This window comes from Monodon monoceros, unplaced genomic scaffold (genome assembly GCF_005190385.1).
Source record: "Monodon monoceros isolate NGI ecotype Baffin Bay Population unplaced genomic scaffold, NGI_Narwhal_1 Super_Scaffold_17, whole genome shotgun sequence".
NCBI lineage: Eukaryota > Metazoa > Chordata > Mammalia > Artiodactyla > Monodontidae > Monodon > Monodon monoceros.
Genome location: NW_021703773.1, coordinates 24,250,580 through 24,277,163, shown reverse-complemented (window position 1 = coordinate 24,277,163; position 26,584 = coordinate 24,250,580). Strand labels below are relative to the sequence as shown.

At 47.4% G+C, this 26,584-nt stretch overlaps 1 protein-coding gene across 1 annotated transcript in view; it reads right to left on the bottom strand.

Annotated features, from left to right (window-relative positions):
• The window catches only part of DLGAP2 (DLG associated protein 2), a 135,507-nt gene extending 110,553 nt beyond the window's left edge, over positions 1-24,954 (bottom strand). The window contains exon 1 of the mRNA XM_029226495.1: positions 24,897-24,954. The gene's annotated coding sequence lies outside the window, so the exon portion shown is untranslated. The remainder of the gene's footprint in view (positions 1-24,896) is intronic.
• Between the last annotated feature and the right edge of the window lie 1,630 nt (positions 24,955-26,584).

The window sequence follows — 26,584 nt, the reverse complement described above, 5'->3', positions numbered from 1 at the left end:
GGGGGGGGCTGCCCCGCCCACTCCACGCAAGGCCACGCCCTCCGCAGGGACCTACATCAGCCTGAATCCATGATCTCCCGCGAGGCGAACAGCTCTCTTCCCTCCAAGGTCCCCCCTGTTCCCAGGGCGGTGCTTCTCTCTGCGTGACCCTCCGCACTTTACTGGACCCCACCCAGCCTTGAAGACCCACTGCACGGGCTTTCTCCTCCCACGGGTGTTTCCCCAGACCCTCCACCTAAACTCACTCATCCCTCCTGTGAACGTAAACAGAGTGTCTTGGCTCTGACAGTTACACATTCATTCACACATTCTTCCATCTACCCATCCTCACCCTCAGCCGCCCAGCATCCACAGGGCACCAGCTCGCGGTCAGGTGTTGGGACCGTCCCTGTTCTGAGGCAGCAATGCCTGAGACGCTCATTCCAGTAGAGGAACGAGCATGTGAGCAAACAGAAACCTCTGTGACGGAGAGAGGCACGTGCAGACGGCGGGGAGTTGGGTGAGAGGGACCTGGGCCGGCGAAGAAGGGTCAGGGGGTCATCATCCACAGCTGACACGTGACAAAACCACTGCTCTAAGAACGCGATTTCCCAGGGTCAAACGGCTCAGGGGTCCAAGTTCCCGCTAGACCCCCAGTGCCCTGACTTCAGCTGTCCTCCTTCCGCCTGCCCGCAGCTTCATCCAGGACAGCGCTCACTGGTCCCTCGCCTGCTCCAGGTGCTGGGGACCCCACGCTGCTTTTTCCTGCTCCTCTGAGCTGACGCTTGCAAAAGGTTTAATCCCGTAGATGGATGAACTGAATGGGGGCCGAAGCTGCCCCCTGTCACCCCTGTTGCATCCCGGCAGGGACACCAGCCTTCTCAGGTCTAGCCACTGCGGGACAGCACGTGTGTTGTCTACAGCCTGCTTCTCTTCTGGCTTCTCCACCTCCTGGAGAAATGGCTCACCTCCCAGCCAAGCCCGGTGTACTCACAGTCTAAGCTCGGGGCCCTGGGGACGGGGACAGAGCTGGCGTGCGCTGCCGCCCACACTTTGCAGGCGTCTGGACTGTGGGTGCTCAAGCGTGGTGCACCCAGGGGGGCTGCGAGAGATTCTCAGAAACACCTCTTCCTGCAGCCCTGTGGCCACCTTGTTCAGGTGGATAAAAACGGCCGTCTGTACAAGCACGTCAAGGAACAGTGCAACCCCAATTCACTATTTTTAGTAAAACCAAATCCACTGCCTATTCTTCCAACTATGCACATGTGGACAAGAGGTCAGTGTGCTGCCCCAAGGCACAGCTGCCTGACCACTCATGACCTGCCCACATGTCACACGACCTTCCATAAACCCTGCTTCCCGGCCATCCTTCAGGGGATGAGGGATTGAGGGAGGTTCCTGTTCCATCGTGGCGTGAGGCCAAGCCAGCACATTGCGGGTGCATTGATGATGGAGAGAATAAATCACACCTTCTTTCTCAGGGATTTGAAATCCAGACATTTGGAGAGAGAGCTTGTCAGTGCCGTAGCAGCAAAGCAGGGGGACATCTCAGAGGCTGTGTGGGATGCCCAGGTCCGAGGGCACGATGCCCAGAGCAGCAGTGACCCCATCTGCACGGCCACTCCATCTGGAAGGATGCTCTGGTCCCCTGCAAGCAGCAGCTGGGTACATGCTGACAGGGTCCTGTCTCCTTGAACCCTCGTGACCCCTGCAGCAAACTGACCTGAGGCATCTGTTCCTGGCAGCAGAAAGAGCTTCATAAGGGGACACTTGGGGGACGAAAACTGCACCTCAGGCAAATGGAAGCAAACTGCCAACTTGCAAACCTAACTGACCAAAGGAGGATTTCACCCATTCAAACCACAGTCTCAGCTAATATTTAGGATTTTATTAACTCCTGTAATTTGTTCCATAGTGTATCCTGCAGTGTTGATTTCACGCACACACACACCCTAGTGATTTAACTTGGCTCTTAGATCGGCAGTTTCAATCAATAATTTGTAAGACATGCAAGTAGCTTTCTTTTTTACCCCCATTAACTCCACACAGATCAAAGTTCTACTTTAAAAGAAAAGTTGCACCTAGATGTCTTTTGAAAGGACAATGTCAACATGTGGAGTTTTGTGATTCTAAACTCAGGTGCCGAACTCTTCAGCTACTTTTCAGAATTTTCTTATATTTTTGATTAAGCATTTATGGTGAGCACGTTGGCAACTTAATTATACTTAATTACCAAATGACTTCTTATTTATGGGCTAAATAAATAGCTTTTTTTTTTTTTTTGCGGTACGTGGGCCTCTCACTGCTGTGGCCTCTCCCGTTGCAGAGCACAGGCTCCGGACGTGCAGGCTCAGCGGCCATGGCTCACGGGCCCAGCCGCTCCGCGGCATGTGGGATCTTCCCGGACCGGGGCACGAACCCGTGTCCCCTGCATCGGCAGGCAGACTCTCAACCACTGTGCCACTAGGGAAGCCCAAAAAATAGCTTTTAAACAGATCTTTATTCTGCACTCAAAAACAATGGCTTCCAAAGCACAGAAGAAAATTGCTATCAGTTGTAAACCCAAACCCATTACTCATGAGGCCCAAAGTCATTTCTGACTCTTTATTAGGAAATTTGCCTTGTGAAATATGCGTGTAGCTTCACAAAATTATAACTGTTTTCCAATTCTCTTTCTCCCTGAGTTCCTTTGATACAAATCAGTCTCCTTAATTTAAATCAATCTCTCTCTCTCCTTTTACATAGTTTTTCATGATTATCTTATACTTCTGCCTTGACAAAAATTTATAAGCTGTCAGCAATGTCTGTTGCCAATTCCCAACGTATATATCCAGTAAAAGAATGCTTGTTTTAAAATATTTGATTTTTGACAATTACTTCATAAGCAATTTTGAAATAGGAATTCATAGTAAATTTTAAGGTAGTGATGATTACCTTAAATGTCTCAATTTATAAACTTGAAGCTTTATGAAAATGAACTTCATTTTAAGATTTTAGATGATGGAAACTCATAATACAATCCCTGGTGTAAACATTTTAATTTAAAATCCATGCTCTCCACCGGAAAGGAGTCAAGACAGGATTCATTTAGCGCCAGCGGTGCCTGGCAATTTCCAGCAGCAGAGGGCTCTTTTGCTAAATCAAATGATAAAGGAAGCAACACCAATATGGATTTACGCCATTAGCTCATTTTCCCCCAGTATCAATGACTACGACTGAAGCTTCATTAATAGGGAACATTTCTTTGGGGAGAATGTCTCACTGGAGAACATTTAGATCAGCCCTATGCATGCGAATGACGCATCTGGAAATAGTTTACATGTGGGAAGAGGAGGGAGAAGTACAGAGGCAGGTGCGCGGGGCCCACCTGCAGCAGGTGTGGTGCTGACGTTTCCTGTTCTGTTTGACCATACTTCTCCCTCCTACAAAGATCCATTTTCAAAACCTCTGAATAGAACTGAACCTTCTTTTACTGTGTTACAAGTCAGAGAGAGAGGTGTGTCTACAAACCAGCCCCTCCTTTCTACTCATGTAAAAAATAAAATTGAAGTCAAAATAAATCTGCACATTGCTACGAATCAAATAGGTATGTTAATAATTAAAACAAGCTGTTGTGGCCAGAAAGTGGCAAAGCGTGAATCCTTCACTACGGGAGGGTGTTTATAAATTAGTATGACCTTCTGGGAAATAAATGAGGCAAAATCTTAGAAGCCATGAGAATCTTTATACCTCCCAGCCAGGGAAGCATGCGTACAGTCTTCTGCAGAAGGAGCAATCTCAGAAGATGAGGTCACCTCTGCACAAGGATGTTTCCGGTGATCTTAGAAAACCGACCTCCTGTTTGTTTGCTGGTTTATACGCTGACACGTTCCAGTGAGGATTTAGTTGGTTTTTACAAATACAAACGAGAAAGCACTAACCTCAGATGGGTTGAATGGCAAATTCTACCAAATATTTAAGGGAGAAATTATCAATATATCAATTCTCTACAGTCTCATCCAAAAAAACAGAATCAGACGGTATATTTCCTTACTCATTCTATTAGCCCAGCATCACCTTAATATCAAAATCAGACAAAGATATGACAGTAAAGGGAATCTATAGACCAATATCTCTCATGAACACAGATCAACAGACTATTAGCAAATCAAATCCAACAGTGTGTCAAAACATTTATATACATCATGACCAAGCGGGATTGATTCCCTCTTGGAATGCAAAGTTGATTCAAAATTTTAAGATCAATTATGTAATCCACACATCAACAGGCTAAAGAAGAAAAATCTATTCAACATAGTATTGGAAGCCCTAGCCCAGCAATCAAACAAGAGAAAGAAATAAAAGGTATCCACATCAGAAGGGAAGAGGTAAAACTGTCATTATATGCAGAAGACTTGATACTCTATATAGAGAACCCTAAAGACTCCACGCAAAAACTATTAGAACTGGGACTTCCCTGGTGGCGCAGTGGTTGAGAATCCGCCTGCCAATACAGGACACACGGGTTCGAGCCCTGGTCCGGGAAAATCCCAAATGCCGTGGAGCAACTAAGCCCATGTGCCACAACTACTGAGCCTGCGCTCTAGAGCCTGTGAGCCACAACTATGGAAGCCCGCATGCCTAGAGCGTGTGCTCTGCAACAAGAGAAGCCACCGCAGTGAGGAGCCCGTGCACTGCTACAAAGAGTAGCCCCTGCTCGCCACAACTAGAGAAAACCCGCGTGCAGCAACGAAGACCCAACACAGCCAAATAAATAAATAAATAAGAGTTAAAAAAACCCCAAACTATTAGAACTAATAAATGAATTCAGCAAGGTAGCAGCATACAAGATTCACATACAGAAATCTGTTGCATTTCTTTACACTAACAATGAAATAATCAGAAAGAGAAAGTGAAAAAAGAATCCCATTAAAAAACACCTAGGAATAAACCTAACCAAGGAAGTGAAACACTTATATGCTGAGAACTATGAAACATTGATAAAGGAAATTGAGGATGATTCAAAGAAATGGAAAGCTATCCCATGCTGTTGGACTGGAAGAATTAATATTGTTAAAATGGCCATATTACCCAAAGCACTCTACAGATTTCATGAGATCTCTATCAAATTACCCATGACATTTTTCACAGAACTAGAAAAAATAATCCTAAGTTTTACATGGAATCACAGAAGACCCAGAATTGCCAAAGCAATCCTGAGGAAAAAAGAACAAAGCAGGAGGCGTAACCCTCCCAGACTTCAGACAATACTACAAAACTACAGCAATCCAAACAGTGTGATATTGGCACAAGAACAGACAAATAGATCAACAGAACAGAATACAGAGCCCAGAAATAAACCCATACACCTACAGTCAATGAATCTTCAACAAAGGAAGCAAGAATGTCCAATGGAGAAAAGACAGTCTCTTCAGCAAGTGGTGTTGGGAAAGCTGGACAGCCACATGTAAACCAATGCCGTTAGGACACACCCTCATACCACATACAAAGATAAAAAAGTGGCTTAAAGAATTAAATATAAGACATGATACCAAAAAACTCCTAGAAGAGAACATAGGTAAAACATTCTGTGACATAAATCGTACCAATGTTTTCTTAGATCAGTCTACCAAGGCAAAAGAAATAAAAGCAAAAAATAAACAAATGGGACCTAATCAATTTATAGCTTTTGCACAGCAAAGGAAACCATAAACAAAATGAAAAGACAACCTACAGAACGGGAGAAGACATTTGCAAATAATGCGACTGACAAGGGATTAATCTCCAAAATATACAAACAGCTCATACAACTCAATATCAAAAACTAAATAACCCAATCAAAAAATGGGCAGAAGACCTAAATAGGTATTTCTCCAAAGAAGATATACAGATGGCCAACAGACACATGAAAAGATGCGCAACGTTGCAAATTATTAGAGAAGTGCAAATCAAAACTACAATGAAGTGTCACCTCACACTGGTCAGAATGGCCATCATTAAGAAGTCTGCAAATAATAGTTGCTGGAGAGGGTGTGGAGAAAAAGAAACCCTCCTGCACTGTTGGTGGGAATGTATGTTAGTGCAGCCACTATGGAGAACAGTATGGAGGTTCCTTAAAAAACTAAATATAGAGTTACCACATGATCCAGCAATCCCACTCCAGGGCATATATCCAGACAAAACTATAATTCAAAAAGATACATGCACCCCAGTGTTCATAGCAGCACCATTTACAATAGCCAAGACAACCTAGATGTCCACCAACAGATAAATGGATAAAGAAGTTGTGGCACATATATACAATGGAATATTACTCAGCCATAAAAAGAATGAAATAATGCCATTTATAGCAACATGGATGAACTTGGAGATTATCATACTAAGTGAAGTAAGCCAGACAGAGGAAGACTAATATCATATGATCTCACTTATATGTGGAATCTAAAAAAAGTGACACAAATGAACTAATTTACAAAACAGAAACAGACCATAGACATAGAAAACAAGTTTATGGTTACCAAAGGGGAAAGGGGTCGGGGAGGGATAAACTAGGAGTATGGGATTAACAGATACACACTACTATATATAAAATAAATAAGCAACAAGGATTTACTGTATAGCACAGGGGACTATATTCAATATCTTTTAATGACCTATAATGGAAAAGAATCTGAAAAAGAATATATTAGCTACCTGTCTATCTGTCTATCGGTCTATCTACCTACCTATCTATCTGAATCACTTTGCTGTATACTCAAAACTAACACAATATTGTAAACCAACTATACTTCAATAACAAATCAATTATATAACCCACACATCAACAGGCTAAAGAAGAAAAAAAATCACACGATCATACTGATAGATGCAAACAAAACATTTGACAAAATCCAACACCCACTTAACGATAAAAACTCTCAGTGAACTAGGAATACAAGGGAACTTTTTCAACTTGATAAAGAACATTGACCAAAAACCTACAGTTAATAGCATACTTGGTGGTGAGGAGCTAGACATTTTCCAGCTAAGATCAGGAACAGGTAAGGATGACAACCCCTCTCACCACCTACTCGACATCACACTGGAAGTCTCAGCTAATGTAACGAGACAACAAAAGGAAATAAGAAGTATACAGATTGGGAAGGAAGAAATAAAATCATTGTTGTTTGCAAATGACATGATTTTCCATGTAGAAAATCCCAAAGAATCAATTAAAAAATACCTAGAAATAATAAGTGACTATAGCAGGGTTGCAGGATACAAGATTAATATTCATAAGTTAACTGCTTTCTTATATACCAGCAATGAGCAATAGGATTTTGAAATTAAAAACACAAAACCATTTATACTGGCAACAAAAAATGAAATAATGCAGCACAAATCTAATACAATATATACAAGATCTATATGAGGAAAACTACAAAATGCTGATGAAAGAAATCAAGATCTAAATAAATGAAGAGATATTCCATGTATACTGGAAGACTCAATATTGCCATGATATCAATTCTTCACTATTTGGTCTATAGACTCAATGCAATCCCAGTCAAAATCCCATCAGGTTATTTTGTGGATAATGACCCACCACCAATTATAAGGTTTATAAGGAGAGGCAGAAAAGTCAGAGGACTGGCTGCCTGACTTCAATACTCACTACCAAGCTACAGTTATCAAGACGGTATAGTGTTGGTGAAAGAACAGACGAACAGATCAATGGAACAGAACAGAGAGCCCAGAAATAGACCCACACAAATATAGTCATTGATCTCTGACAAAGGAGAATGGGAAATTCAATGGAGAAAGAATAGGTTTTTTTTTTTTTTTTAAACAAATGGTGCTGGGGGACTTCCCTGGAGGTCCAGTGGTTAAGACTCCATGCTTCCAATGCAGGGGGTGAGGGTTCGATCCCTGGTCAGGGAACCAAGATCCTGCATGCCACATGGCGCGGCCAAAAAACCCCCCCAAAACAAGAAAACAAATGGTGCTGGAATAACTAGATATTCACATGCAAAAAGAAAAAACCAATCTGGATACAGACCTTTCACAAACATTAACTCAAAATAGATTGTAGACCTAAATGTTCAATGCAAAACTATAAAACTCCTAGAAGATAAGAGAACATAGGAGATAATCTAGGCGACCTTGGGTTAGACAATGAGTTTTTACCAGAAACATCATCCATGAACGAAACAGCTGATAGGGTAGACTTACTTACAGTTAGAGACTTATTCATAATTCCCCAAACTCGGAAGCATCCAAGATGTCCTTCAGTAGGTTGATGGATAAACAAACCACAGGCCATCCAGACAATGGAATATCATTCAGTGATAAAAAGAAATGAGCTATCAAGCCATGAAAAGACATGCAGGAAACATAAATGCATATTCTTAAGTGAAAGAAGTCAGTGTGAAAAAGATACACCCTGTATGATCACTATTATATGACATTTTGGCAAAGGCAAAACTATGGAGACAGTATCAGGATCAGGGCTTGTTAGGGTTTTAGGTTTGGGAGGAGAGATGACCAGGTAGAGCACAGAGGGTTTTCAGGGCAGTGAAATTACTCTATGATACTGTAATTGTGGATACATGACATTGTACATTTCACAAACCTACAAAATGTACAACGCCAAGGGTGAGCCCTAATGTAAACCATGGACTGTAGTTAATAATTATAGTTAATAATCTGTAATAATAATAATGGAACCATACTGGCTCATGTACCACATTAATGCAAGACTTGATAAGAGGGGAAACTGGGGGGGGTTGATATATGGGAACTCTGTATTTTCTGCTCAACTTTTCTCTACACTTAAAACTGCTCAAAATAATAAAGTCTATGAATTGAAAACGAACAAAACAGAACCTCCCAAGCGACAACACATGTTTATCTTAGATTGCCTGGCTCAGAAATCTGAACTAGATTCCAGTGGGCGGAAGTCCAGACAACAGCAGGGCTGGGTCCTCCCGGGGCGGGGGCGGGGGGCAGGGGGCTCCTCGGGGAACCGGCTTCTCGCCTTCTCCAGCTCTAAGGCCCCCCCCCCCGCCCCACGTGGGCTGGGCCTCCTCCGTCTTCACAGCTGCGGTGAGTCCTTCTAACTAGGCTCTCTTCTCCTGTCCCCTGAGGATGCCGGCGGCTGCACTGGGCACAGGGGGTCCTGCACCATGCACGGCCTGGGGCCCAGGATGGTGCTGGCTGTGCAGAAGCCCCCTTCCTTCCATCAGACCCAGCATGAGCAGGTGGAGACGCCCCAGGGTGACTCATCGTCCCGCCACAGAACGAAACCACGACTTAGAACACGCATGTCACAGGCAGGGCGAGGTGGGGATGGGTCAGAACCCCGGGGTCTGGATCTCAAGTCCAGTTCAGCCCCTCCCCAGCTCTGCCTGAGTGACCTCCACCATGCCTGGCCAGGAAAGCAGTGGGAAGACCACGGGCCCTGGTGCAAGAATTCATTTTACAAAGTATTTAGGGATCAGCCAGCACTGTGAAACATATATGCACAGACATATACTTAACGTGTGTGTGTGCATGTGTATGTACATACATAGGATTAAAACATAATTAATACAGGTGATTTTTTCAGTGGCCGAAGAAGGTGACTAGAATAGAAATATCTCACCTTGGCCAAGCTTGATTCTCAGAACCCTACAGAATTTACATATTACTATCACAGTGTTTGGAAACTAAGAAAGGTAAAGCTCAAAGATTCACCATAACTTACTTAAATCCACAGTAAATAGCAAAAGGAGAAATAAAAATTTTTATCTGACTCCACACCCTCCAGAAACACTAAAGCTGCCAGGAGACCTGGGCCCAAACCATGTTGAGGTCATTTCCTAGCTGATCAGCGGTTTGACAAGTAACTTGATTCTGAGACTCAATTTCTTTATTGGAAAACTGGATCCTCACAATAGCTTTGCCGTGAGCTCCAATGTTATGTAATTGTCCGCGAGCTCTATTCCACATACCTTACGTCCACACCACCCAGACATGTAGTATGTATTTGCTTTTTCCCTTTATAATGTGCATTTAAAAGTTCGTTTTTCATTTCGACTTGGTCTGCCACAGCCAGAGATTAGACAGTTTGAAGACAAAGCAAACAAAACCCCACAATAGCTAATAGGCTCCGTCCCGGTAAACGAGGATGGAGCAGACAGATCTCATTACGCCCGGAATGCAATTTGGGTGCAGCAGCCAGTCCAGCTGGGGCAGGGCAGCAACAAACTCGATTTTGTGCCTGAGTCCCGTGGACAAGTCACCCAACCGGGGAAGGGAACGCTCCGTGTTCTGGACGGATCTGTGGGCGGCTCCCAGTCAGCACCGTCTGACACACACCAGAGTCTGTAATCGAGCGGGGCCATCAGTTTTAATCACTCCTAAATGTTTCTACTGATGTCATTTCAACAAAACAGTCTGCAGATCTGCCTTGAGTGGAATTCAGTTACGGAGTCACCGTGACCCCGGGCGTTCCTTCATGGCAATTGCCTAGTTGCGACGCCCACGCCCCCGGACGCTTACTTGGGGCAAAGCCCCCTAATTCCCCACCCATATTCCATCACTACCCGGGGCCGTATTACAACGTGAGGCCTTGTTTTTGAAAAAGAAACACGGATTTGTGGCTCCTGATGCAACGAGTACGTGGGTACTGACTTCTCGGGTTTTCATGGAACCAACAATCCAAGCGTGACAGCAAAGAGAGGCTTGCAAAGGCCACCTCCCGTCCCGACGAGGACGGTCATGTCCAGAGACGGTGCATCCCTTCTTCTAGCAGGCGCGGCTGCCTCGGGATGGAGGGTCCCCCACCAGGACGTTTACGCAGAGAAGCTCTCCTTAGTACTTTGCTAAGAGGAGCGACTCTTTTCCTTTCCTGGAGGTGGCCCAGGCAGTGCTGTCAGTCATGTACACGGTGGGGAGAAATGCAGTGGGGACGGGTGTGGAAGTAGGGGAGAAAGGGGGCGTGTACACCGGGGGTAGGGGACGGGGTGTGGGCCCCTCTACTGTGGCCTCTGTGCTCACCCTGCGGGTCCTGTCTTTCTCCCATCGCTGCAGGTCTGACTGGTCCAAATAGGCCCCAGGATCCCACAGATGTCCGGCTTCTGCCTGGTCAGGAGGCGGAGGCTTTGGGGGCTGATGTGGTCCTGAGGGTGGAGGCCTTACAAATGGGATCAGAGCCCTGATAAAAGGGACCCCCGAGAGCCCCTAGCCCTTCCCCCATGTGAGGACACAGCACGAAGACGCCGTCTGTGAACCAGGAGAGGCGTCAGCAGACACCAACTCTGCGAGCACCCTGACCTGGGAGGTCCAGCCTCCAGAACTGGGAGAAGCAAATGTCAGTCGTCTAAGAGGCCCGGCCGACAGTGTCCTGCTGTGGAAGCCCAGAGGACCGAGACTGCCGCCCCCTTTCCTCCACGTGGCTGCCAGAATCCACCCCCAGGCCCCAAGCACAGTTCTTCCAGAGACAAAACCAGACACAACTTTCATGGCTCCGGCACCTTCCGTGCGCAGGAAGCCTATCCAAGCTGCTGGTTGGTCCAGCCTCAAGTGGCCGCCTTGGCCGCCACCCGCTCAGCCCGGCCTCACCTGCGCGGCACTGGGAGGGGGTGAGTGCAGAGGCTGGTGCTGGGGCCCCGCGGGTGCCGTGGGCGTGCGGGCCCGTGGAAACGCTTTCTGGTGGTGCCGGCCCTTACCCTCGCCCTAATGAAACCAGAAACCTGGACGATGAAGGAAAAGCTCCCCTTCCGTTTGCTGTTTGTTTGCTCACTTGGTTTACAGAACAACACGTGGGCCCCACAAAATACGTGCAAGGGGCCCTCTGGGGGCTTGCAGGGGCCGCTGTCACTTCCAGACGCGCGTCTGCCCTGTGCTCAGGGTGAAACACACACCACCGACCCCTGCAGCACGTGCCCTTCAGCGCCCACATGACGTGCACCCCCCTCCGGGGCCTTGAGGGCTTCCTTCACAGCGCCCCCCGGCGATCGCAGCTGCCGCTGCTCCGCACGCCGGGCGCGGCGGCTTCCCCACACCAGCAGCCGCTCCCCCGGCCCCGGCACGTGCGTGTGCGCGAACGTGATCCTGTGTCTGTGTGCGTGTGTGTGCAGTCTGCATGTACACGCATACCGTGCATGTATGTGCACGTGGTAGTGTGTGCTTGTCAGTGCGTGCATGTGTATGTGTGCATATACACGCACATGTATGCATGTGTGCACGTGTATATGTGCTCATACGTGTGCATGTATATGTATGTGCACGTATGTGTGCACATGAGTGTGTGTGCACACACTGGCCGCCATACTGTGTCTCTTTCTGGGGAAGGGACAGAGACCTGGTCTCTCCCTTCTCCTCCCTGGTGGCCACCCGTGCAAGTCTCTCATGCTGGGACCTTCTTCGTATGAAATGGAAGGACGACACCTGAGCCAGGCAGACTTTCACGCCCAAAGTGGGTTCAGCCACCATCCGTACACACGATAATTCTCTACGGCTTCTGCCCTAGGTGTCCAGCTAGATGCCCTCGTCCCACCCTGATGTGTCACCGTCCCCACGTGATCCAGACTCTGTGTCATCCGTGCGTGGTCCTCGCCCCTGTCCCTCCTCGGGCCCTCACCCAGCTCTTCTCCATCACCTGATTCCCAGGCTGAAGCGCCAGTGCCCACATCCAGGATGCTGCACCTTCTCCCACCCCCGTATCATGAGACGGGGGCCACACCAGCCACGGGGTGGCGGCGGGGATGGGGGGAAGGACAAATAAACCAGTCCTACAAGTGAAGTGCTTTAAGCAGAGCCTGGAACTCCAGACCGGCCCATTCAGAGTAGACCCAGGGGCCACCCAGGTTCCCCAGACCCACACGTCTACCATTTACTCAGACACGAGCACTCCTGTCCTGAATCCCTGTTGCATCCTCCTACCCAGCATAAACTGCTTTCACTTTTCTCTTGATACAGTTGCAACCACACTAAATTTTATAACATTTCATTTCGAGTTTTAAAAATGGAGTTTCAAATGCACTTGCAGATTCTGTGCGATAAGTAATAGAAAGCAGAAAACAGGGCTTCCTGGGTGGCGCAGTGGTTGAGAGTCCGCCTGCCAATGCAGGGGATACGGGTTCGAGCCCTGGTCTGGGAAGATCCTACATGCCGCGGAGCAACTAAGCCCGTGCGCCACAACTACTGAGCCTGCACTCTAGAGCCCACGAGCCACAACTACTGAGCCCACGTGCCACAACGACTGAAGCCCGTGAACCTAGAGCCCATGCTCCACAACGAGAAGCCCACGCACCACAACGAAGAGTAGCCCCCGCTCGCCACAACTAGAGAAAGCCCGTGCAGAAACGAAGACCCAACGCAGCCAAATATAAATAAGTAAATTCATATATATAAAAAAAGCAGAAAACACGTACATGAAAGTTAAAAATCCCTGGGCTGCTCGGAATTAACCTCACTTTGTAGGATGTACGTGGCCTTCTGGGAAGATTGGTGTAAGCAAAAAAATGAGGGTTGAATTTAAAATCAGGCAGGGAGAGGACATCTTGTACTGGACAGAGAATCTTATTTCTGACTAATTATGGACACTTGCGTCCCCTCCGATTCCACTTCCTCCCAGCTCACTGTCTAATTCGGCACCAGCCCCACGTCTCCCGCTGCGTGCTCAGCAATGCCCACAGGATGCCCGAGTAGCCCTTCTCTGCAGGGAGAGAAACGTGCTTGGTGAAAGCAAATCTAACCCCCTACATGGCCTAAAAGAACCAAATAATTTGAGAGAATATGTAGAGTTATTTGCATCTTTTGGTTCAACAACTAAACAGCATTTTGTGCACAGCGGGGTTTCAATAAACACTTGACTGGGATGCTGGCCGGCTGGACCTCTGAGCTCTGCAGAGTTACATGCTGTGCTGTTTATCACGATGTGAGCATGGGGGGGTACTGGGAGACGGGGGCCCTGACCTCTCGGCATGGGTTCTGTAACTTCCCCTGGTTCTACGATTATTTACTAAAGAGTGTGCCTTCCAGTTTCGAGGACAGGAGTGTAACTAGGACCTTTTGCTGAGGAAGGCGGTAGCTCCCAGGCCTTGCTGCAGGTGAGCTTGGGAAGTCTTGCCACCATTTTTGGGTTCAGGAACTCTGTCTCGTCAGTCTCCAGCCTGTACCTGTGTCTTGGAGGTGGGTGTACACTGGGTTACGAGAGGCTGGTGCGTACACAGATGGCTGGTGTTGGTGACAGCTAATGTCCCTGTGACAATACAATGCCTTTCTTCCTCTCTCCCTCCTCCTATTGCTGTCGGGCTGGAGGACACAGGGATGGCATCTTTGTAAGAACTCTGCACAGGCTGGGGCCTGGGGCCATGTGGACGCTCCTGTCCCCTCCTCTACGCCGCCCGAGATGCCAATGTGCACAGTTAGAACAGCATAGCTGCATGCTCACCTCCCAGGCCAGAGCCAGGGTCACTGGGGAGCCAGATTAGAAACTTGGATGTCGGCCCTTCTTTAGAAAATGTTAGTAACATACACACAGTTTGTCTAATGAGTCTTCAGATGAATGAGTAAAAGATACTAGAGCTTCCTGGTCTCCCCTTCATGGCCACGGCAGTGAGCTAGTGGGCATGGGTATTTGCAATCAGCTGGTTTGCAGAATTTTCAGCAAGGAGATTGCTTGACAAGACCGATCGCTACGTCGTTTGTTTTTAATTATTAATAACTCTGAGTGTGGGTGCTTTGTACTTTGGTTTGCTGTGAGTTTTGGCTTCACTTAAGAGTATGTGGTGAGGCACGTGGGGGAAAGCGAGGGTTTGGGGCTGTAATTTTCTAAAACTAGATGCTAAAGTATCAATGCATTAAGGCTCAAGGAAAAATTCCCATACACCCATGGATAGAGCAAATTCCCTTTAACCTCCATTCCTAACCTCTGGTAAGTTAATGACAACTTGCAGGAATAGTGATGTTCTGTTTAGGAAACTGTGTGAAATAAACAACTTTGATTATATTGTCAGGGTAAGTATAATACAATTCCTGGGTTATTTTTAGTCTATAGGGCCGTTGTTACAGTTAAAATTTGTGTGTATTAGGTCATATTCCTGTCCTATAATGTAACTAAGTGTCTGCTTTCTGTGATTTGCATATGGAGTTCCACTGCAGTCTCTCCACCCAGGGCTCTCCCGCTGCAGCGTGGGAGCTGCGGGGTGCGGGTGAGTGGGCCTCCAGCCTTCACTCTGCCGCCTGGGTGACACAGAGCAGGTTCAAGGGGCACTGATGCAAGGAGCCTTCTGCAACATTGTTAGTTACAAGTTCAATGTTAGTTACAGCTAGCATTTATTTGAATCAAATCTGTGATTTGGGAGAGCTAAACCTGACACAAAATATGTACGCTCTTTACTCCATTTTGTTAAGACGAAGCATAATGTTGCTCTTTTAAATTACTAAACAGACTTTGGGGTTCAAATTTGTCCATGTGGCACATTGTCATAGGCTATACAGCCGTCATCCCAAGGAAGGCCCTCACCTGTGGAAACGCTTTTCAGCTCCATTTTGTGGTGAAAATGGGGATGCTTGTGTATAACAAAGGTTTTCTGCTGAATTAAGTCATGGCCTGGAGAGCAGTTTCTGGTCGAGAAGCTGGAGCACATACAGACACGCATCCAATTCCTGAATCCAACCGGTGAAGCAGATAAACACATGCACTCACATACACCTGTTGGTCTATGTTTATTCCGGGTGCAACTCATTATCAGCCACATAACAATTCAATTTCAGGTGCCAAATACAACAAAGTAGATACACTGGACCGGACACAGGGTATTTTGGTTTCTTGTGGAAGGAAGACGTTCCCACCCTGGTTTAGCTCAGAGCCAGAGCGGCCGCTGATTCATCAGGGAGCCGGTTCAATCGCTGACCTCTGTGGGCTTCAGGCCCCGCACAGGTGCAATGATGCTGTGGGGTTCAACTCACTGGGCTGGGTGCCCAGCGGGAGCAGGGAGCGCCGCAGGGGTCCTCGGAGACACCCAAGTCCCCTTCCCGCTCCTCTCCCACTTGGTCCCCTGCATTGCCAAGGGCCATCTCACTCTTGATGCCAACCATAAACATGGAATATTGGTAAAATTTCTCAAAAGCCCAGGGCATCTGCTACCTTTCATTTTTCACAACTACAGAGTTCCTCTAGAAGCCCAGCACTGGGTCAGATAATTCTGCTCCCTCCCCTGCCAGCTGACCGTTCATTTCCTATATCCCGGATGCCAGACTTCACAGGCTCGAACGCCCGAAAAGATCAGCACGCCGCCCCGTTTCTACCTAATGCTGCATCCACTCGACAACACAAGCGCATCTCCGGATGGCTTCTGACTCACGTTTGAACGCACGTGTGCCTGTGAGTCTCCTGCAGTTGGAGCGGCGAACCCTTACAGGCACACGAATCCTTCAGAATCAAAGCGCAGTCTTGGAATCCGTGTTTTCAGCTTTTGCAACCTGCATACAAATTTAGTAGCCATGGACATCGTGTTCTAGACTAACACTGAGGAAACCAGACGTCCGGGAGCTGGCGCCCATCTTCCGGGATACGATCTCCGCCTACGCATCCCTCACTCTTTCAGGCTTGGATTAGTGAAGGTGGGCGGGTGACAGCACAGTGGTCGTGACGTCACAAGGGTGACAGTACAGATGATGGAAGCTAACCGTGCACCAAGTGCTGATAAGGCTTGCTAAGGTCTTATACTTCTGGGTTTAATCATTCTAATAATCCCGGGAGGTAGGAAAGTCCCCTTAAGGCTTCCGCTTTACTTGTAATAAACAGGGAATCAAAGGCACAGTAAAATTAGGTGGAGGTGAGGTTCCCAGGTGCAGAATTAGGTGGATGCGAGGGCTTCGGGGCTGCCTCGGTGCTTCTGTCCAAGTCACACGGCGGGATCCCTCTCATCTCCCGCCGGGTTCTACAGGGCGCAACTCTGCCAGCAGTTTCCCGCCCACGCCCATCGTGCCCCACACACGAGATGCCTTGTGCATCGGCACCTAGTCCACACACACACACACACACACACACCCGAGGTTTCCTTCAGCGATACTTGCCCTACTATGTGTGATGTGCTTTGATATTTTCTACTCTATACATTCCATACTTTCCTGTTCTTTTTTTATTTAAAAAATCGCTGGTAGCGACCCAGTAACTTGAATTCACGACCCCACCGAATGGGTTGCAGCCCACAGTTTTACAATCAGTGTCATGGAAATATAAACAGGAGAGACAGGAAACGAAATGAAAATTACATGCTGACTCAGCCAACGGCCCATTCAAGGGACGGTCTCTTCTCTGATTAGATGGCTCATCCGTCACCCTCCTCCCTTCCTGTCGGGATCTGCCTCCACCCAAGACCATGTCACCCAGCGCAAAGGCCATCGCTTACTTGTCATAGAAGCTGACGGCTTGAGGCGCGATTGCAGCAGAAGTGTCATTTCAGGAGGAATGGCTTTGAAAGGCGAAAAGAAGACTTCCCGTATTACTCCAATTTGCATGGGTGTGCGTGTGTATACAAAGACAAATGCACGTGTGGAAATACTTGCTTCCTTTAAGATAGACGGATTTCTGCAGGAATGGACCAGAGAGCAGGTGTGTTGCAGACGTAAGAGCATCTGGGCAGAATCAGGAGGTGGGGCTGAGGGGATGCCCCCTGAGTCTGGCTGGGTCTCTGGCAGAAAGAAGCACGTGGAAGCTGGGGTCTCCTTATGCTCGGCCACTAGACAAGCCCAGCGTCCTCACCGGGTCCCTGGCACCTTTTCTGACCTCACATCACTGCACCCTTGTGACATCTACACACTGTCCGCTAGACCCAAGTCCAACCTCCACTGAGTCATCAAGCTCTGAGCCCAATGCGATTCTATTTTGCCATAATCCCATATTGAAATGCCGATTTTATCAACAGGTCCATAAAAAGATGCTCAAGACAATCACTAGGAAAATGCAAATTAAAACCGCAATGAGATATCATCCCACACCTGTCAGAATGGCCGTCATCAAAAAGACTAGAAATAAGTGTTGGTGAGGGTGTGGAGAAAAGGGAACCCTTGTGCACTGCTGGTGGGAATGTAAATTGGTGCAGCCGCTATGGAAAACAGTATGGAGGTTCCTTAAAAAACTAAAAATAGAACTACCATATGGTCCAGCAATTCTACTCCTGGGTATTTATCCAAAGGAAATGAAAACACTAATTTGAAAAGACACATGCACCTCAACGTTCACTGAGGCACTATTTACAACAGCCAGGACATGGAAGCAACGTAAGTGTCCATCAACAGAAGAATGGATAAAGAAGATGTAGTATATATATATATATATATATACATATACACATACAATGGAATATTACTCAGCCATAAAAAAGAATGAAATCTTGCCATCTGTGACAACATGAATGGACCTAAAGGTTATCGTGCTAAGTAAAAATAAGTCAGACAGAGAAAGACTGTTACTAAATGATCTCACATATGTGGAATCTAAAAAATAAATGAACAAAAAACAAATGAACAAATATAACAAAACAGAAACAGAGTTATAGATACAGAGAACAAACAGGTGGTTGTCAGAGGGGAGGGGAGAGGGGAGGAGAGAAATAGGTGCGGGAGATTAAAAGGGACAGACTGCCAGTTACAAGATAAATGAGTCATGGGGGTGACACCTACAGTGTGGCGAACACGGTCCATAATAATGTCGTATCTTTGCATGGTGAGAGAGGGGGTCAGAAGGTACAAGCTCCCAGTTACAAGATGACTAAGAACTAGGGATATGATGCACAACATGATAAACAGAAGCAACACTGCTGTGTGTTATACAGGAACGTTGTGAACAGTAAATCCTAAAAGTTCTCATCACAAGGAAAAATACAAAAGAGAAGAAATAGAAAGAGTATCTATATGGGATGATGCGTGTTCACTAAACTTATTGGGGTCATCACTTCACGATGTATGTAGGTCACATCATTATGCTGTACACCTCAACTTATAGAGTGGTGTGTGTTAATTATATCTCAATTAACTGGAAGGAAATAAACTTGATGTACAATTTGCAAAAAAAAAAGGCTTATTTTACTCAGAATGAATTCATCTAGCTACTTTTTGATTAGTATTGATACTTTGTGGTTTAAAAAAAAATGATTTCAAAGCCAAAATGTAATCTTGGGAGTTGTCTCTCTTTGTTTTCTGCATTATTTTTTACTGAAATCCCCCAATTTTCGTGCTGTTCAGGGGAGGGTCTGGAAGCACAGGTCTCTGTGAGGGTTGCTCTGTCCAAGGGCGCGTGTGGTTGTGTTTGCCTGGGGTTTGGGGGACGCTCAGAGCAGCCTCCTGGATGGAAAGCAGCCTCCAGGTTTGCAGGACTGGGGCTGAGAAACCCGGGTCTGGAGCTGACTGAATGGGATACAGCTGGTGGGCTTCACCGTGAGAGTCCCTCACCCTCTCCTGAGCTTCTCCTCCCTCCGAGGTCTGTCTGTCCCCTCCCTGTGGGCCTGGTGATTCCACTGGTGGGATCACTGATGCATCCCCGGCAGCCCTGGGTCGGGCTCATAGCCCCGCACGTTCCATACGAGCCTGTTTCTCTCCATCTGCAGAAGCCAGAGGGTGGGACAGTGTCTAACTCCTGATCATCAAGTATTTACACACCGGGCACCTTGTCTGGTCCCGCCGCTCCAGACCCGCGGTCACCCTGTGACCTTTCAGAAGCCCTGGCGGGAGGGGCCTTGGTACGGCCCCCCATCACCCCGCACCTTCTGGGAGGAGCCCTGCCCAGGCCAGCATCTGGGTCCATCACTAGAGCACTTTTTTTTTTTGCAGTACACGGGCCTCTCACTGCTGTGGCCTCTCCCGTTGCGGAGCACAGCCTCCGGACGCGCAGGCTCAGCGGCCACGGCTCATGGGCCCAGCCGCTCCGCGGCACGTGGGATCTTCCCGGACCGGGGCACGAACCCGCGTCCCCTGCATCGGCAGGCGGACTCTCAACCGCTGCGCCACCAGGGAAGCCCATAGAGCACGGTTTTTCAGAATGCATCCTTAAGGTCCTGAGTTCACATGCTGCCCTGATGGACGTGTTGAATAGAGTTCAGGGGCGACCCCGTGCCCACGCGGCCCTCCCTGCCCGCCCCCAGCCCCCTGGAAAGGTGCGGGTCCTGACGCGTGGCCCCCTCGGTGCTCAGGTGTTTGGCAGCAGAAACGGCCTTACAGCTCCTCTGTGTCTGGAAACCTGCTCATCCCTGGGACCCCAACTGAAGCCGCCCTGCTCACCAGGCTCTCTAGGTCCCTAGTCTGCAGCAATTTGATTTTGGTCACAGTATAGAGAGTACTGTCAGTGCCTCTCTAACTGCACTGAATTCCTTTTCTCTTATACACACAGCGGTGACGCACTTGGCTTTTTCTAACTCCTTAGCATGTGGAGGCCGCTGCATCAGCGAGCTAGCTGGTCATGCACGTGGGCGCATCCTTCAGGGCAGAAAACGCTCAGTAATTGTTGTTTGAGTGAAATCTGCTATAGACTGAATGTCTGTGTTCCCCCAAAATTCATGTGTTGACTCCCAACCGCCAAAGTAATGGTGTCAGGGGGGCCTTTGGGAGGTGAGAGGTCATGAGGGTGGGGCCCCCAGGATGGGATTAGTGTCCTTCTAACAGAGACCCCACAGGGCCCCCAGCCCTTCCTCCACGTGAGGACACAGGGAGAAGACGCCGCCTGTAAGCCAGGAAGAGGGTCCTCAGCAGACGCCGAATCTGCCAGCACCCTGATCTCGGACCTCCAGCCTCCAGAACTGGGAGAAGTAAATGTCTGCTGTTTATAAGCCCCCAGTCTGTGGCATTTTTTTTCTTTCACAGTAGCCCAAATGTAGTAAGACAAAGCCACACATGCACTGATGGAGGCGTGAATGCATCAACTAAAGATTTACTGTGTGAGGAAGGGAACCAACATGGGAGAAGGTACCGTAATTCATTCGGCAGCAGCCAGGCTTGGAAACTGTGCAAGGTAAACACTGATATTTAGCATAAAAGCTAGGCAGTGCACTCCAGAAATCTAGATGAAAAATCCCAATCTCCTAAGTTCTATAGACACGTGTTAGTAGCTTTAAAACTGATTTTGATTTGTTTGTACAAAGTTTTAACATTAAATTGTCAAATAAAATACATCTTTTGGACTGTCCCCTTGATTAGCTGGCATGTGACCTTCCCTCCTCTGCAGCACGTGACGGGGACTCGACGTCACACGCTGGGAGGAGCGTCCCCCGAGGGGTGTCGGGATCCCCAAGGGGCAGGTGGGTAGGAGGGGGCTGCACATCCTGAGGGGTCTCCGCTGTGGAGGAGGGAGGAGGGAGGGATGCAGTAAATAGATACATTGTTACTGTCCAGACAGAACCTTGGCAAGGCACCGTGTCCACTATGTCTAGAAACTTCTAGAAATTTCCCTGAAGGAAATAAGTGTGGGTGCCCCTCAAGTTACAGAGTTACACATCTATACGTACGTGTAGGGGTGTTAATAAAAGGACACAAAAATAAATTTCTAAAAGGGGAGTTCTTTTCAAATGAGTTATGTATTATAATTACTTTGAGACATTCATGCAGTTAGATGGTGTGCAGACGTCAAACAACGCCATCTAACATCCTTTATATAAAAATATTTTCACAACATGAGCCTGTCCTGAAGAAGGCTTTAAGTATTGGCAGGTATTATTTTATATTCAGGTATTTTTAGAATTACATGGTGTGTCCGTTTTCTCCGTGCCGTCTCACATAATACCTGCCTAACGTTCTTTAATTGATCGTTTCATTTTGTCTGCCTTTTTTCATTTCAGTTTGCAATTGACTTGCCAGTGCAAAATTTGATTCAACAGAACAGTCCTCATAAATGCTTATAAATTGCCAACTCTTTACAACTGACTTAAATTTAACATTCGTGGGAATGAAGAAAACCCATTATTAGCGATCACATCTCCTATAAATGAGCCAATGTCACAAAAATTACTGGTAGGGCAATTTAATTTCAGTGTGTCTGAGGGCCTTCTCTCAAAATGTTTCTCCTAGAAAAAGTGCGTTTTCTCTTCCATTGTAGTCATTTTGAATGTGCTGTATTAATCCACTTTTATCACTGACCTTAATTTCATAGAAACCTTCTTTATCTTCCTCTGTTCCATGGCCATTTTCCTCATCATAAAATTACTTTTCATACATTGCACCCTATGAGCTTCAGAGAATGTCTGTGCCCTAAAATGGAATTGTTAATGGCAAGGGCATGGGGTGTGATACTCACTTCTAAAAAGATGACTTTACTCATTTGTCTTGTCTGTCACTAAAGAAGATTTTAGGGTCTTCAGTAAATGTCACTCACCTTTCCTTGGAGTTTTTAGATACTGAGGCCAATTGGGAAAAAAAAAAAAAAAAAAAGATTGGTATTTTGAACTGGATGAGAGGCAAATGCTCCTGCATTGTTTTGTGCCTTTAGCCTCTACCAGGCTGCAAAACGTCCGTCAGTGCTCTGTAAATGACAATGACTCATTTCACTGCAAGAGCATTGACATGACTATAAAGCATTTTAAATTTTAATGTGGGACGGTAGAATCAGAGACTCGGAGGAGATGTTAAAAACCTGTCCAGTTTCACCCTCTCGATTCAGAGATAAGGAAACTGGAAAACCCAGTTTGGAAAATAAAACGTCTAAAATTATGGTGCTTGCTCCCAACTAGTTATTGTAATAACACTGGGAACATAACTGATTCCTTCTCTCCTTCTCTCCGCCCTTCCTCCCCCACCCTCCTTCCTTCCTTCCTTTTTTTTTTTTTTAAACCTTCCTATAAATTATCCTTTCACACACTTTACATCAGCATCCCAGACCCGAGGTGCGAGTTAGAATCACGTAGGGAATTTTTCTAGACAATAAGCCCACCAGGGACCAGTATTTAAATGCCCCCCAGGTGACAGGGACCCACGACAGGCAGGTTGACCCTCATGTTTCAGCGAAGGGGCTGCTCAAGACCCCTGGATCCCAGTGTGAATGCGCCTGGCGGGGGCACCTCGGTGCTAAGTCCACTGGCCGGTCCACTGGCTACTTGGCTTGCCCGACAGCTGATGTAGGGTTTCCCTTCCCATCAGAACCCACCGCCGCCCACTCACCACCACAAGTGGGAAACTGGGCAACATTTCGAGAACTCTTTTGTAGCCAACGTCACCAAATCCTTCTGCCAGTTTCTTCCCAAGTCCTTTAAAATCTGACTGTTCCCATTATAACCCCCAACCATCACCGCATGTCCACACTGTAGGAATGGCTCACTAAGTACTTTCTGTCCCTAAATATTATGGTGGCTTCTAAAAAACTTTTAAAATAGAATTACCATAGGACAAAGCAATTGCACCTCTAGGTGTCCCCCCAAGGATTAAGTCCAGGCCCTCGGTGCCCTCGGGCTGTGCCAGCCCAGGTGAGACAGCACCCTGAGTGCCACGTACCGTCCAGAGGTGGACGGCAGCCTCTGAGTCAGCCTCAGGTTCCTGCTGCCACGGAGGTGGAAACGTGGCCTCAGGATGCATAGGTCTTATGTTTTGGCAGGTCCCCCTCCCTCTAAAAGCCTGTCACAGAAAAGAACTGGTGCCACAGACACAACTGCGATGCTGAAAAATCTTAGACCCAGTACAAACGCAGGTGAGCTATTGTCGAAGTCTCATGAAACGGAAGTCAGGTGACTCATCCATTCATGCGTGAAACAAAACATAACGCATGCTTATTGCAATGAGATAGCCAGTATTCCTTCTAAATAAAGAGGAGAAATAATTTTATTGGCCTATTTCCAAGTAGAGAAAGGCCTGGTTAGACTGGCAAGTTAGAAATAAAGTTCTAACTCAATCATAGTGGATAATATACTGTCATTCTTTTAGGACTATACCTGGTCTCATAATTTTACATTGAAAAGCAAAATATTTTGGTTCTAATTTCCTTTAAAAGAAAGCGCAGCTTTACACAAAAGGACTCCTGTGATTTTCAATATTATTCTTTGAGCCAGTCAAATGAGCAACAGATTCACTGGCTAAAGATCAGATATCAATTAAGAAAAACTCGAATTTAAATAGAAATCAAGCTTATGATCCATAAGACAACCTCTGCGCGGTCACAGCAGATGGCCATCAGAAGCCGAGAAGGCAGCTGGAAGTCTTTGAGGCTGGCGAGTAACCATGTTAGGTGCAGGGCCAGGAACCCAGAGCCACGGAGAGGATGTCTTTTCTCAGTTACATTCCATGTGGATCTCATTCAGCCGTTCGATGCTGAATTTATCCGGCACTCCCCATTTCTAAAGGAGCATCTGCCCCGTTTCATGTAAGCCCGACTCCCTGTCAAATGGTGATGGCCAGATCCAGCTCCAGCTTCACTGTGTCTGTGGCAGCATACAGATAAAATTTCCACATGATTTCTACGAGCGCCGGGGAAAAGAGAATGTGATAGTAACTCGGAGCTCCCTTGGAAGCAAGCGTATAGTTGCACTCAGCACCCAAGCCACGTGGAGCTGGGCTTGCCTGGAGAAACCAGCTGTTTTATGTCAAGTAACAGAGTTACCTGAGAAAAATGCAAACACAAAAGCTTTTCCCTCCCTTAGACTGACTTAGGGTTTCGTGACGAAGGAGGGAAGGACAGATGTGTCATTCCACATGTGCGGACAGGTCTCAATTATGTTAATGCAGCTTCGCTGATATTAATTATGTAAATAACCGCCTTAATGATTAATCTGTGATGATCTGGAGCCAACTGTGTTCTCATCTAGATCTCCCATAACGTTTACAAACCGCTATTTAAAAAAATTTCACTGCGTCTTACTTAGTTCTCATTAGGAGCCCCTAAAGTCGAATGTATACTTAAAACATTTTGCGGGGAGGGTCACCGGTGACGGACATGCACGTCGCCCCCGCCCGGAACGCCCGTCTGCTCTGTGTCGCACTGGTGTGTACTCTACCTAGATCCTCCTTGGCCGGCCCCGGAAAGCTGATGCCCGGCTGGACCAGGTCCCCGCCCTCTTCCTCTGCAAAGAGAGAAACAAAGTCACTTTTCAGTATGTTGCTGGTGTGGCCCGCGTAAGCACAACGCATCCCCTACACGCCCCCGCGACGCTCAGGCACGAGCCACGCTTTCCGGCTTACGCCACTGCTCGGGGCTGGCGTTTGGGGCCGAAGCCCAGGAACCACCACCTTTTCTGACAACAGTCCTGCGGTCGCAGGTGCACGTTTGCCCCACGGAGGCGCCGACTTAGGTCGCCGTGCAAGGGTGTTCACAGCTGCTCCTTGGTCTCCTGCAGACTTTGTAGACTTTGTCTGCATGTGAACTGGATTCTGTAAACTCGGCCGCACGATTGTTTCCCGGCTGGTGAATCCCCTGTGAGCCCTACACGGTCCTGAGCACGACTCCTCTGACGTCTGGAAAGTCTTGTACTACCTGAGGCCTCATCTGGCAAAACTGGAAGCCTGCGGTTACTGTTGTCATCTTAATACTCGTTAACCTTAGGTCAATTTTGTCCACATCTCATTTCCGTCTGTTGTGACAACAGGTCACCGGCATTGATTTTCGATTGCTGGGTCTGTGATTAGTGCAGAAGCAGACGCGGCATTCTTAGAGGGACACGTCGTGCGGCTGTATAAGGTCTCAGGGGTCATCTCGCTCTGGCCCTCCCTACCCAGATGAGGCAACAAAGCCAAAGGGACAAAAGGCCTGGGCTCTGTGTCCAGCCGGCCCTGGGGAGCTGGACACAGACACAGCAGCGGCCTTCCGTCCTGGGCTCCGCTCGGCGAACCAGGCGCCTTGGTCTGCCGGCCTCTCTGGGCCCCATGAGTGCTGGCAGGCAGCTTAGATATGCTGCTGCCCAGGGACTGTCTGCCCCGCGATGCGCGGAGAGCGGGGGTTGGGGGGGCGGGGGCAGACAGCAGGTCTCCATACAGAGACAGGGAGTTTCAGATAAGCTTCATATATGTGCCATCATTTGGGTGTGTGGTCCGTAAATATCATTCTAAATATAATTACATAGTCAGACGTGTGTTCACACAGGCTTCCAACATTCGCGAATAAGCTTTGGGCAAATATTCTAGTAGGACATCCATTCTAGCAATCCTAAATACAGTTACCATGTTATAGTCGCGGGGGGCTTCGTTTTAGGACATTGTGATCAGCCCACTGACATTTTCACCATCTTCAAGTCAGCAAATAGGCACCTTCCACTTTCAGCAAGTTTACAGGACGTTAAAGAGAGAAAGGTAGGGTTATTTGTAGTGAGGTGGATGGACCTAGAGTCTGTCATACAGAGTGAAGTAAGTCAGAAAGAGAAAAACAAATACTGTATGCTAACACATAAATATGGAATCTAAAAAAATAAAATAAAAATGGTTCTGAAGAACCTAGGGGCAGGACAGGAATAAAGATGCAGACGTAGAGAATGGACTTGAGGACACGGGGACGGGGAAGGGTAAGCTGAGACAAGTGAGAGAGTGGCATGGACATATATACACTACCAAATGTAAAATAGATAGCTAGTGGGAAGCAGCCGGATAGCACAGGGAGATCAGCTCGGTGCTTTGTGACCACCTAGAGGGGTGGGCTAGGGAGGGTCGGAGGGAGGGAGACACAAGAGGGAAGAGATATGGGAACATATGTATA